The sequence below is a fragment of the Periplaneta americana genome, chromosome 16, assembly GCF_040183065.1.
Source record: "Periplaneta americana isolate PAMFEO1 chromosome 16, P.americana_PAMFEO1_priV1, whole genome shotgun sequence".
NCBI lineage: Eukaryota > Metazoa > Arthropoda > Insecta > Blattodea > Blattidae > Periplaneta > Periplaneta americana.
In genome coordinates this window covers 29,089,461-29,105,547 of record NC_091132.1, presented here as the reverse complement: position 1 = coordinate 29,105,547, position 16,087 = coordinate 29,089,461, and the positions used below count along the sequence as shown (strand labels likewise).

The 16,087-nt window shown below is 33.6% G+C and overlaps 1 long non-coding RNA gene across 1 annotated transcript in view; it reads right to left on the bottom strand.

Annotated features, from left to right (window-relative positions):
* LOC138692276 (uncharacterized) overlaps positions 1–16,087 on the bottom strand; it is a 612,905-nt gene that overhangs the window by 274,409 nt on the left and 322,409 nt on the right. The window lies entirely within an intron of this gene.

Here is a 16,087-nt window from a genome sequence, read left to right as displayed (position 1 = left end):
AAAAAAATTGTTTTCAGCACGAATTTATTCGAAATTAGTACTTTACTCTTGGATGAAGCCACACTAAGGACTTGACCACACATTAAAACCTATCGTCCTCAGCCCGGTTTGAACCCGCAAACTCTTAATACAAGGACCAGAACAGTATAATTAAAATCACATCACCCAGAAAGACGTTAAGAGGAATCAGAAGAAGAATTAGGTAAAAGTGATCGCAAGCCGACATATCTGTCGATTTTGGATATGCTACATCTCTGGAATTAATATTTCCGCATACGTAATACGACAAACACGTCGAGTTTCTAGCTTATGTGTCATTACAACATGTGGCATTACACTGCAGCTCAAGTTACATTTCGAAGTATCCTTTACAATGTCAACATAGCCCAAGGCCAGCAAATTAAACAATTTCCTTTTCCTCTTTAGCCCTCGGGTTCACGCAATTCAATTCCATTTGTTGAAGGTCCAAACAATCCACATCCGGGTGAAACCAAGGCGTTGAAATGGTTAGAAACTCGAAGACTGCACCATCTGTCTTGTCTCGAGAAAGTAAACTACATCACTCAACCACAGTAAGTACGCTTTAAAGTTGTCGTGTTTCCAGACGCTCTGGAGGGAGTCACAATGACATCGTGGGAAATGTGAAGACCTTTGCATATTTTGAAGATATTAACGGAAACGTTGATATATTTCCTAACAAATCACCTACCAAACGCACTGCCTCTTACTACACAAGCCTTCTTGATAGCATATTTGGCAAAGCACTGAATTACGACGATCGAGAACTTGAGTTCAAATCCTGAAGAAAGTGATAGCGTTGTGATTAACAAAGCCAAAATTATGAATTTTAAATGTTAAATGGTATGTTTTATTTAACGACGCTCGCAACTGCAGAGGTTATATCAGCGTCGCCGGATTTGCCGGAATTTTGTCCCGCAGGAGTTCTTTTACATGCCAGTAAATCTACTGACATGAGCCTGTCGCATTTAAGCACACTTAAATGCCATCGACCTGGCCCCGGGATCGAACCCGCAACCTTGGGCGTAGAAGGCCAGCGCTATACCAACTCGCCAACCAGGTCGCCCAAAATTATGAAGTTTTTAACTCTGTCTCTACTGCATATCCTCATTATGAATCTACACCCAACACAATTACGTATAAACAATTGCAATGCGCTTTCTATCACAGAGAAATTAATTATTTTATGAATAATTATTTCTACGTTTCGTTGAGAATTATTTTTAAGAGCCGTAACTGACAATTAGCATATTTAGTAGAAAAGAAAAGAAACTATATGCACACTTCATTGTTGTAATATTATTCCATAAAGTAGGACCGTTTTTATGAGTATCTGTTCATTGCACTTCATTATATCTCAGGCAGAAACTTTACATTATGTTGTTCATGTTATTATACCTTCAACATACGTATAGCCACACATTTATTACTACCGAGGAACTGTGAATGTTATGTGAAGAATGTAATTATACTTTCTATCACTGCAAATCCTTAACTTTCACATTTAAGATACTGTTAAGGCACCGGACAAGTATATTCCCGCATTTGTCCCGTATTTCTGCAAGGTACTGTCAAAATACTATCACTGCACATCCCGTACACTAGCCTATTACCAAATGAACTACCGTTGACAACACAATTCCCACTCCGATTACAGGAAACTCAATTTACTTTCTCACTCGTACTTAAAGGAAATTGTCAGGATAATTCTTCACTCCTGTTAGCATAAAACTGTCAAAGTACTTCCTCACTTGTACTTTTAGGAAAATATCAATACATTTCCGCACTTCTATTTGCACAAAAATGTAAACGAACTCCCTCACTCGTATTTACATCAAACTACCAAAATTCTTCGTCACTTCTATTTAGAGGAAACTCTCAATGTACTTCCTTATTCGTATTTACATGTAACTTTGAATGTACTTCCTCATTCTTATTTACAGAAATCTATCTGTATACTTCTCCAATCCTATTTACAAGAAACTGTTAATATAATTTTCCCTTCCAGTTACAGGAAACTGTCTGCATACTTCTTTAGTCCTATATACAATGAACTGTCAATGTGCTTCGTCACTCCTATTTACAGGAATATGTTTGCATACTTCTTCATTTTTATTTACAAGCAACTCTCAATATACTTCCTCACTCCTATTTACAGCAAACTGTCTGTATACTTCTTCAGCCCTATTTACAAGCAACTCTCAATATACTTCCTCACTCCTATTTACAGCAAACTGTCTGTATACTTCTTCAGTCCTATTTACAAGGAACTCTCAATATACTTCCTCACTCCTATTTACAGCAAACTGTCTGTATACTTCTTCAGTCCTATTTACAAGGAACACTCTATATACTTCCTCACTCCTAGTTACAGAAAACTGTCTGTATACTTCTTCAGTCCTGTTTACAAGGAACTCTCTATATACTTCCTCACTCCTAGTTACAGAAAACTGTCTGTATACTTCTTCAGTCCTATTTACAAGGAACTCTCTATATACTTCCTCACTCCTATTTACAGAAAACTGTCTGTATACTTCTTCAGTCCTATTTACAAGGAACTCTCAATATACTTCCTCACTCCTATTTACGGCAAACTGTCTGTATACTTCTTCAGTCCTATTTACAAGGAACTCTCAATATAATTCCTCACTCCTATTTACAGCAAACTGTCTGTATACTTCTTCAGTCCTATTTACAAGGAACTCTCAATATACTTCCTCACTCCTATTTACAGCAAACTGTCTGCATACTTCTTCAGTCCTATTTACAAGGAACTCTCAATATACTTCCTCACTCCTATTTACAGAAAACTATCTGTATACTTCTTCAGTCTTATTTACAAGGAACTCTCAATATACTTCCTCACTCCTATTTACAGCAAACTGTCTGTATACTTCTTCAGTCCTGTTTACAAGGAACTCTCTATATACTTCCTCACTCCTATTTATAGAAAACTGTCTGTATACTTCTTCAGTCCTGTTTACAAGGAACTCTCTATATACTTCCTCACTCCTATTTTCAGGAAACTGTCTGTATACTTCTTCAGTCCTGTTTACAAGGAACTCTCTGTATACTTCCTCACTCCTAGTTACAGAAAACTGTCTGTATACTTCTTCAGTCCTGTTTACAAGGAACTCTCTATATACTTCCTCACTCCTAGTTACAGAAAACTGTCTGTATACTTCTTCAGTCCTGTTTACAAGGAACTCTCTATATACTTCCTCACTCCTAGTTACAGCAAACTGTCTGTATACTTCTTCAGTCCTGTTTACAAGGAACTCTCTATATACTTCCTCACTCCTAGTTACAGAAAACTGTCTGTATACTTCTTCAGTCCTGTTTACAAGGAACTCTCTATATACTTCCTCACTCCTAGTTACAGAAAACTGTCTCTATACTTCTTCAGTTCTATTTACAAGGAACTTTCAACATACTGTTTCATTCCTAGTTACAGGAAACAGTCTGTGTACTTTCTTACTGCGATTTACAGAAAACTGTGAATAAAGGCTACTTTCTCATTCCAGTTTGCAGGAAGCTGTCATTGTACTTCTCTACTTCAAATTACAGTCAAGTGTCAATGCGCTTCCTCTCACTGAATTCCCTGCACTCGAGCCTAAAGTGATTATCCTATACTAAGAACAACGTAACTTCAACCGGTAATCACAACTTGGTCGTGTCATGCAGATTTCCCGGCTGCGCAATGCTCGGTGATGTAGGTGCACCAAGATGAATTAATGAGCATACTTATCGTCGCTCAGGCCGTTTGTGCAACCGCGTCGCTCAATTAAGCAATTGGAATTAAGCCGGCCTCTGCAGCGTTCTGGGCCTGCCGGAAAATTAATATTTCGCTGCGACTCGCATCTTGCTAATTTCCCCCCCCCCCCAGTCTTTGGTGTTTGTTTTGCACTTCCAAAGAACCCCTCCCCTCTAACTCACACACACGCGTCGAGGATATTAGTGTGACCAAGGTGAGCAGCCTGGACGGAATGAAGTTGCAGCAAAACAACCAGCGAGACCAGAAACACCGGACCCTCGAGGTCGCTACATTCACAATACGTCGATTGCAAGGCTCTCGTGTTATGTATGCCCCATACATTTCATTACTGGACCGCAATTTCCATTTAACTTTGTCGGCGATATACCTAGTACATCAAATAGCGTCATTTCAGAACATTTCAGGGTTTCTTGGAAAATTAACTCTATTGATAATGTTATAGTAAAAAGCCAAATTACAGAGTATAATTGATTCAATAATCACGAAATACAGAATAACTCGTTTGGGAAGATATATAAACACAAGAAATATTAATGTAAATTTAAGGTTTTGATTCTAATAATTATTCAATCAAGATGACATCATATTCAAGTAAAAAAATCGTACCATTTTATTATTATATTGAACATTTAAATATATTTGGTATCATCAGGTTTCTATATTACTGCAATACTTAATTTACATTTTTATAAGCTAATATTAGTTAAAATACAAATATAAGGACTTTTAAAACGCTTAAAATAAATAGACTAAACAAATTTCAAATTATTTATATTACCAACATGAATTGGTTTCTAGTAATCAAATTCGGTATCCAGCTGTTTTATATGAATATGTTACTAAGGTAATTTCATATTTAATATGGTTTCAAAATGTTAGAATAACATTACAGTATTTATTACATACAGTAGGTTAATTTATAGTTGAAGTCTAGTATTTGTAATACGAGCTATATTTCAGTGCAAGTGAGTGCCAATTTGATTACAATTAATATATGGAAATTTGTTTATTTCCAATCCGGCATCGGAACTTGAATCCGGTGTGGTTTAGTGGGTAAAGCGCCAACACGTAAAACTGGAACCCCGGATTCGAGATCCAGTGCCGGAGAGAATTTTTTCCGTTCTACAGATCCTTCACCACATGAAAACGCAGAATTACTGCACTGAAACGCCATATGTATTTCGATACCTCATAAGTAATATGTAATATTAAAAGTTAGCGAAGTGCATTTTTTAATCATCTCAAAAATTGTTTTATAATTCCTGGATAATAAATTAACAGAAATGTAACGGAAATAACAACTAAAACATTGATCTGACACGTACACTTAGAAGTTGTATGATGCAAGACAGAATTATAAATGCAGAACTCTGACACGATTTTGAAATATTGGTCGAGATTTAAAACGCCGCGAGAATAATTGCACACATATAAGAAACACGAAAGGAACTAAGAAGAAATGTCAATTTGAAATATTAAAATTGCTTATAACATACGTAAATTATTAAATTTTCCGTCACACATTTTTATATTCGGTTATTGAAAACATTCCTGAATATAAAGCGTGATAGATGTATATTCCCTGATGGGAGTGCAACCAGCACAATAGATAAGTGGAAGATGGTGCCGTCTCGGCATTGAGAACAGCGGCGAATATCGAAACGTTCTTGTCAGTAAAGTAGTCGCATCAGAAAGGCGTATTGGAATTTGGAACCTTACTTTCCGACTCCCTGTCCTATTTCTACTACAAATTAAATAGAGTTGTAAAGCTTGCGATAGACTACCGTAGAATATGAAATGGCAATGTAGAGACTACGGTAGTTTTCTTAGTAGCATTGGTATAATGTAACTTATCCTTAGACACACCAAGGTTCTGCTAATTGAATAAATAACAGGCAATGTTTTCTATCAACGTTATTAAAAAAATACGAGATAACAGCAGATTCTGTAACAAACGGCTTCAAGTCTAGCGGTTGGCATTTGTGACTACAAATTATGAGATCCAGGGTTCGAGTCCTAAAATTTCTCCTCATCAAGAACTTTCACTCATAAAAATCTAGAAGCCAAGTGAGTGTAAAAATGGGATTTCTGTAGACAGGAGTCCCCCAGTGTTCAAGTAAATACAAATTGTACCGGGACTCTTATTAACAATACATCAATGCCCAAATATTGAAATAACATTCCAATATAAATCTAATTAAAAAAAGGTTATGCGTGCTAGGTTTGAAGTATAGAAATTGTATGATAAAAAAAATCGTCAACAAGAAGGAAGCCAAATACAAATATTGCCTTTCGATTACCATAATGCAGTGGTTAACAGAACACATAAAAATACAGTTAAAATAACGTTAAAATAAACTAACTTGTAATTTTATTACATAGTTCACTAGTTTCAGCTTTATGTCAGCCATCATCAAAACTAGTGAGGTCCTTGTTTGTTCCGGTTTCTTCAGTTGTTTTGCTGGGAAATAAGTTTGTGTATGGTAGTGTGGAGTCAAATAGTGTGTTCTGAAATTTACAGTTTCTACCAAAAGTTTAAGGACGTCCATTCAAAATAGATATTTCACTCCTGCCCTTATATGAAACCCTCTGATTTTTATAAAGGGACCACATGGCTGTGAAAAATGAAGTTTCTTTTACCCCAAACCCAAACTATCTATCTTTCAAACTGTAGATTATGTAACAATTTTTCTGTTACGGAAACTTACTTAAAATTAAATTTTTGTAGAACAAAAATTAATTACTCCAGAATGGATGTAGCCTACATACTTATATCAATGAATTTTGGGATACAGTTAGACATTATCTCAAGTCATTCTTCCACATTATAATAATCTGTCACTTCATGTCCATACTCAATGAATTTCGACCCATTTTCACTTTCTTTTTAGGATTATATCTAACCTTTCCACACTTGTAGCAAACTCCACAACTGTTTACTAAAACGGAGAGAATACGCCGATTGGCAAGTTTTTACCAACTTCCCATTGTTATGATGTAAATGCAGTGGCGGTCCCTGACCAATCTGCAGCGCTCAAGAGAATTTTAGAAACTGGTAATTTTTCCTAAATGAAAGGAAGAAAAATTCTGAATTACAATGCGTAAACGAGCTGTCACTAATTTTTAACATAAAAAAGTGATAATTGCTCAAGAAACATTTCAGATATGTATAACTCTATACCATGTACACTTATTCTGAAGTAATTAATTTTTCCCTACAAAAATGTAATTTTTGAATAAGTTTTCATATCAGGAAAATTGTTATATAATTCACAGTTTGAAAGCTAGAGAGATTGGATTTAAAGTAAAACCTTCATTTTTCATAGGCATTTCACAGAGGGCTTTCACACAAGTATGAAGTCAGAAATGAAACTTCTCTTTTGAAGGGGTGTTCTTAAACTTTTGGTAGAAGTTGTAGTTGTGTATTGAGGATGTGTTATCTGTGTATTTTTGTGTGTATGTATATTTCGTAGTTTGTTTAATTTCTGAAACTAGTCAAATAGGTAATTATAAGTTAGTTTATTTTAATACATGAAACAGGAATACTGTTGTATTATTTCAACACAGTACACAAATGCGCCCTGCATTGGTATACAGATGTATCTGGTTGTACCAAGAACTGAAATGAACAGACACTAATCCCACCCCCTACCTGTAGCAGGGGTTCAGCTGTTTCAGAAGAATACTTAGTTATGTATGAAGACTTTTTGTGCATTGATTTGAAATTTTTTTTTTTTTTTTTTTTTTTTTTACATTTCAATTTCTCTAACGGAATTCGAACTAGATTAATTTTTTTCTTTCTCTTTTATACGTTATATTATATTTGTATCTATCCCTCAACATATTCTATTTATTATAAAGTAGCATACTGCGGTTACAAAAGTTTCTTTAAGACATACAGGGTGTTAAAAATAACGTTTACAACGTTTCAGGGGTGATAGAGGAGGTAAAAACAAACGTCTGTTTTAAGTGACAAAACTTTAGCAGATGCGCCGTTTTGCCGCTAGATGGCCCAAAGAACAGATGACTTGACTTCCGTCACAACACACACTGGTGAGTTCTGTTTGTGCACGACCGACTTGTATGGCCTTATCTGTTGCCTAACAGTCTCCGTGGTGGTAATTATTTTGTTTTTCTACGCGACGTCCAACCAGAACTTTTAGAAACTATCCTATTGTACATCAGAGAACGAATTTGGTTTCAGCATGACGGTGCCCCTCCACACTTTGATCGTCGTGTCAGGAACTACCTAAATGCTACATTCCCCGATCGTTGGATTGGTAGGGGTGGGTCGGTACCGTGGCCACCTCGATCTCCGGACCTATCCCCAATGGATTTTTTTGTGGGGAGACATGAAACGTTTTGTGTATGAGACACCGATCGATACGGCAGAATACTTAGTTGCTCGCGTTGTTGAAGCTGCACATGTTATTAGAGACAATGTTGGCCTTTTTGAGCGTTTCAGATACTCCATAGTATACGAAGGTACCAGTTGTGCAATGCCTTCAATGGACGGCAATTTGAACACCACTTCTAAAACGACAATTGGTCTTGTTGTTTATGGTTTATACTAACACGTACACAATAAACGGCGCATCTGCCAAAGTTTTGTCACTTACGAAAGATATTTGTTTTTACCTCCTCTATTATCCCTGAAACGTTATAAACGTTATTTTTAACACCCTGTATGTGTTATTAAAATAGGTGTATAGTGTCTTTTTACATTCACTGTATTTGATATCTTGCACATACGTCCAAATTAACATTTAAATCCATTATAACACTCATAACCGTATCCTAAAAAGACGTTTGAGTTTTATATGATTCTGTAACCCTTAATAAAAAATATACTTCGATTCTCATACACGCACTCAAGTTTATTTCCTGACCAACACTACCAATTCTACGACCATACTGTAGAATACTCGATTTTCGTATTCTATCAAAACTACCGGATCAGTATTCTACAAGGCCACAACTTCAGCTATAAGCTATGAGCGTCAAGTCAATAAACTTAACACGGCTAACCTGCGGGAATAAGTAGGCCACGAAAATCGTATTACTACGTCCGCAGTACAGACCATGTATCACACAACTATAAAAGCCAAGTAATGGTTCGGGTTTGATTGCGCCACTTTTAACGTCGTCCAGATTTACTGCGTTTAATTAGATTGTTGAGCAACACACACAAACATACATTGAATGCGAGGCAATATATCAGATTCCGATGTGTTAAGTCCTCAAGTTGTAATGAACCCAGGTCACATGTGCAAATGAGTTCAGGTACTGGACCATATCAAGACTTCGCAGAAAAGCAAGCGTGTTGCGGAAAATCGATAGCAGCGTCGACTCAGCGACCAGCTGTTCCGTATTTATACACTCTCGTTCACACTCGCATGATACTAATTGACTTTTTACAATTGCATGTCGCTGATAAGCTTCCTTCTTTTTTCTGATGTCTGCTTTAATTTTGCAGAAGCAATTGTCCTGCATAAGAGATTTCTGTTGAAGACTAACTGACCGGTTAACTAATCAATTAGACACAAAGACAGCTTCCGTAATGTATTCTGTTTTTAAATAGCATTATCCTACTTAATTGGATCGCAATTATTTCCCTTACAGGAGGACTAAATAAAGATTTACCCTAGAAATCAGGTTTCTGAATCGACTGAAGTATAACCATTCTATATTCACTGTTAAGAAAACTTTAATCTAGCGTTAGATAATTAATTGCTACATATTAACAATATCTTGCCTAATTGGATCGAATTACTTCCTTTACAGAATAGCTAAATGAAGATTTACCCTCGAAATCAGGTTTCTAAATCGCCTGAAATATGATCATTCTGTATTCGCTGTTAAGAAAACTTCAACATAGCGTTAGATAAATAGTTGATACATATTGTATTGTATTGTATTTATTAACATTCCATGGTATTCATACATTGCTTTACAGCTAGAATATGGAACAAGTCAAACAACTTAATACTATTATAAAGTCTTAATTTAGAATCACAGTCTAGATGAAATATATATACAGCGAGATTTACAATAGCTATAGTCTACTAGTACAACACATAGTTTTAGTTTCAATTTCATGAAGTGTTATTGAATGTCATGAATTCACTTATAGAATAGAAGGCTTGAGAAATTAGATACTTATTTAATTTGACCCTAAATAATCTTATGTTTTGAGTTTCATTTTTTATATCGATAGGGAGACTATTAAAAATTGTTACTGCCATATAACGCACTCCTTTTTGATAGCACGATAGACTTGCCGATGGAGTATGAAAGTCATTTCTTTGACTTGTATTTATGCTATGAACTGTTGAATTAGTTACAAAGTTTTCACGATTACATACGAGGAAGATTTTTAATGAAAATATATACTGACAAGCCATGGGCATTATTTGTAGTTTTTTGAAAATAGTCCTACAAGATTCCCTAGATTTGGCACCTACTATTATTCTAATTACTCTTTTTTGTAATAGGAATATACTGTTACTATCTGTGGAATTTCCCCAGAATATTATTCCAAAACTCATTACCGAGTGGAAGTATGAAAAGTATATTGTTTTTAAGGTATTGATATTTAATATGTTTTGCATAGTTCTAATAGCAAAACAAGCTGAATTTATTAACAATATCTTGCCTAATTTGACTGCAATTAGTTCCTTCACAGAAGGTCTAAATGAAGATTTACCCTCGAAATCAGGTTTCTAAATCGACTAAAATATGACCATTCTGTATTCATTGTTAAAAACTTTAACATAGCGTTGGATAATTAATTGCTAAATATTAACAATATCTTGCGTAACTGGATCGCAATTACTTCCTTTAGAGAAGGACTAAATGAAGATTTACACTCGGAATCAGGTTTCTAAATCGACTGAAATATGACCATTATGTATTCACCGTTAAGAAAACTTTAATCTAGCGTTAGATAATTAACTGCTAAATATTAACAATAACTTGCGTAATTGGATCGCAATTACTTCCTTTACAGAAGGACTAAATGAAGATTTACACTCGGAATCAGGTTTCTAAATCGACTTAAATATGACCATTATGTATTCACCGTTAAGAAAACTTTAATCTAGCGTTAGATAATTAACTGCTAAATATTAACAATAACTTGCGTAATTGGATCGCAATTACTTCCTTTACAGACCGAATAAATGAAGATTTACACTCGGAATCAGGTTTCTAAATCGACTTAAATATGACCATTATGTATTTACCGTTAAGAAAACTTTAATCTAGCGTTAGATAATTAATTGCTAAATATTAACAATATCTTGCGTAATTGGATCGCAATTACTTCCTTTACAGAAGGACTAAATGAAGATTTATCCTCGAAATCAGGTTTCTAAATCGACTGAAATATGACCATTCTTTATTCACCGTTAAGGAAACTTTAACCTAGCGTTAGATAATTAATTGCTAAATTTAACAATATCTTGCCTAATGGGTTCGAATTACTTCCTTTACTAAATTAAGATTTACTCTCGAAATCAGGTTTCTAAATCGACTGAAACTTGACCATTATGTATACACTTTTAAGAAAACTTTAACATAGCGTTAGATAATTAATGGCTAAATATTAATAATATCTTGCCTAATTGGATCGCAATTAGTTCCTTTACAGAAGGTCTAAATGAAGATTTATCCTCGAAATCAGGTTTCTAAATCGCCTGAAATATGACCATTATGTATTCACTTTCAATAAGACTTTAACATAGCGTCAGATAATTAATTGCTAAATATGAACAATATCTTGACTAATTGGATCTTGACCTTGGTGACTTCGTAATAAGATTGAACTATGGACTGAATGATTATCCGCTTCCTCTCTAAGTCCATACAGTGAGTAAAAATGGATCGGACTAAAGATAAGCACATTCAAAACTTTTCTTTTTATCTTACAGTTAGTATCAGAAACTACAATAATTCTATTTCCTTCAATGTATTTATCCATGTTCAAAATTTCAACTGGAGTTTCGAGATTTCTGGTGGAAACACAACTTTGAAAACAGATTTATGTTACAGAACATACTGAATAATAGTGCAAAGAGAACGAGGGCTGTAACAATATTAAAGCCCGGAGCAAAGGTATTGAAAGACTTAATTGGAGAACACAGGTACATGAAAACCCCATAGGAAAAAAGAATCAAATACAAGGTAGTTGATTGGCGAGAAATAATGTCATAAAAAGTTAAATGAACCTGTTATGTAAAATGTTATGTCAGGAATAACCTCTCTGTAGGCGTAAGTGGGCAATTTCTGTCGCTACGAAATTATAGATTTTCGCTGAATTTAATCCAGTTTGTTTTCAAAGACGAGGACGACGTGATGAGAGTCTGCCATTATCTAGCAAATATCAGCGACTATTTCTTTACGGCGAATAAAATTGAGACTACATATACTTTATACTCAACGGACACAACACCACATATTCAAAAGTATCTGGCATTTAACTTAAAATATACGCCACATTCGTCTAAGAGATTAGAGGAATGTCGTCAGTTTCGTCTAGTTTATTCATGATGTTCATTACGTAAAAATTCGTAAGTTACTTGACGGACCAAACTCCAATCTTCTACTTTTAACCTAAATTTAACAAGTGTTACGGAGGACAATAAAATTAAAAACTTAGATAATAATATGAAATTAATTCATTGGAAATTTATTGTTAAATATTTGTCATCCAACAGCATACCTTCATGATACTTGGCAAAAGCAACTGATACAAAAATCTTCTTTTATTTTGAATTTCCTTACTTGTGGCTTTTAAGGAACCAGGAGGTATAATTTATTGCCCTCACATAAGACTGCCATCGGTCCCTATCCTGAGGAAGATTAATCCAGTCTCTACAATTGTATCCCACCTCCCTCAAATTCATTTTTATATTATTCTCTCACCTACGTCTCGGCCTTCCCAAAGGTTTCTTCCCCTCCGGCCTACCAACTAACACTCTATATTTAAATATCCTAATCTTGTCAATTCTAATACTTCTAGTATTAAATTAAAAAATTTATGTATGGATTTTATAAAAATTATAGACAGACAGACAGACAGACAGAGAGATAGATAGATAGATAGATAGATAGATAGATAGATAGATAGATAGATAGATAGATAGATAGATAGATAGATAGATAGATAGATAGATAGATAGATAGATAGATAGATAGATAGATAGATAGATAGATAGATAGATAGATAGATAGATAGATAGATAGATAGATAGATAGATAGATAGATAGATAGATAGATAGATAGATAGATAGATAGATAGATAGATAGATAGATAGATAGATAGATAGATAGATAGATAGATAGATAGATAGATAGATAGATAGATAGATAGATAGATAGATAGATAGATAGATAGATAGATAGATAGATAGATAGATAGATAGATAGATAGATAGATAGATAGATAGATAGATAGATAGATAGATAGATAGATAGATAGATAGATAGATAGATAGATAGATAGATAGATAGATAGATAGATAGATAGATAGATAGATAGATAGATAGATAGATAGATAGATAGATAGATAGATAGATAGATAGATAGATAGATAGATAGATAGATAGATAGATAGATAGATAGATAGATAGATAGATAGATAGATAGATAGATAGATAGATAGATAGATAGATAGATAGATAGATAGATAGATAGATAGATAGATAGATAGATAGATAGATAGATAGATAGATAGATAGATAGATAGATAGATAGATAGATAGATAGATAGATAGATAGATAGATAGATAGATAGATAGATAGATAGATAGATAGATAGATAGATAGATAGATAGATAGATAGATAGATAGATAGATAGATAGATAGATAGATAGATAGATAGATAGATAGATAGATAGATAGATAGATAGATAGATAGATAGATAGATAGATAGATAGATAGATAGATAGATAGATAGATAGATAGATAGATAGATAGATAGATAGATAGATAGATAGATAGATAGATAGATAGATAGATAGATAGATAGATAGATAGATAGATAGATAGATAGATAGATAGATAGATAGATAGATAGATAGATAGATAGATAGATAGATAGATAGATAGATAGATAGATAGATAGATAGATAGATAGATAGATAGATAGATAGATAGATAGATAGATAGATAGATAGATAGATAGATAGATAGATAGATAGATAGATAGATAGATAGATAGATAGATAGATAGATAGATAGATAGATAGATAGATAGATAGATAGATAGATAGATAGATAGATAGATAGATAGATAGATAGATAGATAGATAGATAGATAGATAGATAGATAGATAGATAGATAGATAGATAGATAGATAGATAGATAGATAGATAGATAGATAGATAGATAGATAGATAGATAGATAGATAGATAGATAGATAGATAGATAGATAGATAGATAGATAGATAGATAGATAGATAGATAGATAGATAGATAGATAGATAGATAGATAGATAGATAGATAGATAGATAGATAGATAGATAGATAGATAGATAGATAGATAGATAGATAGATAGATAGATAGATAGATAGATAGATAGATAGATAGATAGATAGATAGATAGATAGATAGATAGATAGATAGATAGATAGATAGATAGATAGATAGATAGATAGATAGATAGATAGATAGATAGATAGATAGATAGATAGATAGATAGATAGATAGATAGATAGATAGATAGATAGATAGATAGATAGATAGATAGATAGATAGATAGATAGATAGATAGATAGATAGATAGATAGATAGATAGATAGATAGATAGATAGATAGATAGATAGATAGATAGATAGATAGATAGATAGATAGATAGATAGATAGATAGATAGATAGATAGATAGATAGATAGATAGATAGATAGATAGATAGATAGATAGATAGATAGATAGATAGATAGATAGATAGATAGATAGATAGATAGATAGATAGATAGATAGATAGATAGATAGATAGATAGATAGATAGATAGATAGATAGATAGATAGATAGATAGATAGATAGATAGATAGATAGATAGATAGATAGATAGATAGATAGATAGATAGATAGATAGATAGATAGATAGATAGATAGATAGATAGATAGATAGATAGATAGATAGATAGATAGATAGATAGATAGATAGATAGATAGATAGATAGATAGATAGATAGATAGATAGATAGATAGATAGATAGATAGATAGATAGATAGATAGATAGATAGATAGATAGATAGATAGATAGATAGATAGATAGATAGATAGATAGATAGATAGATAGATAGATAGATAGATAGATAGATAGATAGATAGATAGATAGATAGATAGACAGGCAGACAGGCAGACAGGCAGACAGGCAGACAGGCAGACAGGCAGACAGGCAGACAGGCAGATAGGCAGACAGGCAGACAGGCAGACAGGCAGACAGACAGACAGACAGATAGGCAGACAGGCAGGCAGCAGAGAGATAGATAGACAGACAGACAGACAGACAGACAGATAGATAGACAGACAGACAGACAGACAGACAGACAGACAGACAGACAGACAGACAGATAGACAGATAGATAGATAGATAGATAGATAGATAGATAGATAGATAGATAGATAGATAGATAGATAGATAGATAGATAGATAGATAGATAGATAGATAGATAGATAGATAGATAGATAGATAGATAGATAGATAGATAGATAGATAGATAGATAGATAGATAGATAGATAGATAGATAGATAGATAGATAGATAGATAGATAGGTAGGTAGGTAGACAGGCAGGCAGGCAGGCAGACAGACAGAGAGACAGAGAGACAGACAGACAGACAGACAGACAGACAGACAGACAGATAGATAGATAGATAGATAGATAGATAGATAGATAGATAGATAGATAGATAGATAGATAGATAGATAGATAGATAGATAGATAGATAATTTCTTGATTCGTCCATTTATTTGGAATTTGCAGTAATATTTGCACATAAGTTTTACCTCAAGTTTGTATAAATTATTCTTCATATGATGTTTGTTTACTTCTTGATAGCTATAGGAACTTTAAACAGAAATGAAACAGAAAATTCATTGGCCAATCAGACACAACAAATTTTTAGTTAATATTTTGGAGGAGAAAATATATGGCAAGAAAGAAAAACGAAGATCGAGAAGAAAATAGATCACTGACATGCTTAATAGAATGAAGTGCAAAAACTATGAAGGATTTAGAAGGACAACAGAGGTAAGAGAAACTTGGTTGAAGCGA